The sequence below is a fragment of the Ictidomys tridecemlineatus genome, chromosome 4, assembly GCF_052094955.1.
Source record: "Ictidomys tridecemlineatus isolate mIctTri1 chromosome 4, mIctTri1.hap1, whole genome shotgun sequence".
In the NCBI taxonomy this organism is placed as follows: domain Eukaryota; kingdom Metazoa; phylum Chordata; class Mammalia; order Rodentia; family Sciuridae; genus Ictidomys; species Ictidomys tridecemlineatus.
In genome coordinates, this window is record NC_135480.1 from 158,040,503 (window position 1) to 158,042,163 (window position 1,661).

Sequence of the window (1,661 nt, forward strand, 5' to 3'; positions counted from 1 at the left end):
TCAGTGACCCTCTGCTTTCTCCAAGGCCTGAACTTTGACTCATTAATCACGCCAGGGCTGTGAATATGTTAGACCCCAGGAGCTTCCCGTAGGGCGCTCTTTCTCCCCCACTACTCTACTGATATTATTCTAACAAAGCTCTGGCAAAGATCCTTGAAATAGCCAAGTCCAAAGGACATATTTCTGTCTTCTTCCACTTGACCTTGACTTTGATGCGGTAAACCACTCCCTTCTGGAAATAATTTTCATTTGTTCTATGGTCATCTTATTCTCTTTTCTTCTTCCATCACTCTGACCGTTTTCCTTGTCTCCTCAGCTGGTTCTTCTCCCACAGCTCACCCTTAAGCATGGACTCCAAAGACGGCATGCAATCTTGGCCTGATTATTTTATCACTTAAGAGTTTTTTCCCGGATGATCCTATAGATTTAGTTCCTGAATTTAAGATGGACAACTTTCAAGTCTGATCTCCAGATAAGACTTTGGGGAATAGGGGGCAATTTTTTTTTTTTTTGGTACTAAAGATTGAATCCAGGGGCACTTAATACTGAGCCACATCCCCAGCCCTTTCATGTATTTCATTTTGAGACAGGGCCTCACTAAGTTGCTGAGGCTGGCTTTGAACTCGTGATCCTCTTGCCTCAGCCTCCTGAACTGCTGGGATTACAGGCTTGTAACACCACATCCTGCTTAGGGGGCATTTTTAATTGAATGTCCTATGGGTAAATTGAACTCAACAAGTCAGCAATTAATATTGTTAAGATTAACTATATTAACCTCCCTCCGGGTGTTCTTACCTCTGCCCTCTTCTTACGATCTTTTCCCATTCATCTATGTAGCTTTTTGAGAAAAGTGACACTAAGCTTCTCCCTTTCATTGAACCCTTTCACCTACCTCCACCCCACGGGTCTCATTCCACCCCCAACATCTCTTAGGCCTGCATCGTCCTCACTACCTCTTGCTGCTGCTTCTATTCAGTGATCTTCCTTATTTATCCTTGGCTATCATCATAGCCTCCAAACTGGCCTCCCTTGTCTCTGGGCCTCTACTGCTCAATTGTCTACCTCTGGCCATTCTTTCTAAAAGAAATCTGACTATTGCCACCTTCCATTTGGAATTTTAAAAAGAAGTCCCACCACTTTCAGGATGAAATTCACACAGTTTAAACAAACATACCAAATCCTTCCCTCCCTGAGGAATGAGAACATCAGAGTGGTTAGGAGTCAATACCATTTGGATTCAAATGAATAACCCTGGTAACTCGGGAAAACTACATGCCTCCTCTCAGCCTGTTTCCTCTGCACTAACGAAGAGATCACAATACTTGTGTTCAGTAGTCTCCCTTTATCCACCGCTTCACTTTCTGAAGTTTCAGTTACTTGTGGTCAACCATGATCTGAAAAATCACTATAGTACAACCAGAAAGCGAGATATTTTGAAAGACCACATTCACATAACTTTTATTCTAGCGCATTATTATTTTTGTTTCTATTTTATTATCAATTATTGTTGTTAATCTCTTCATGGGCCAAGTTAATAAATTAAAGCTTATCATGGATTGTGTAGGAAAATATTTTCTGTGGTTTTAGGAATCCCCTGGGGGTCTGGGAATATATCCTTCTCAGATAAGGGGAGACTGCAAGATAGATTCTATAAAAGGCAT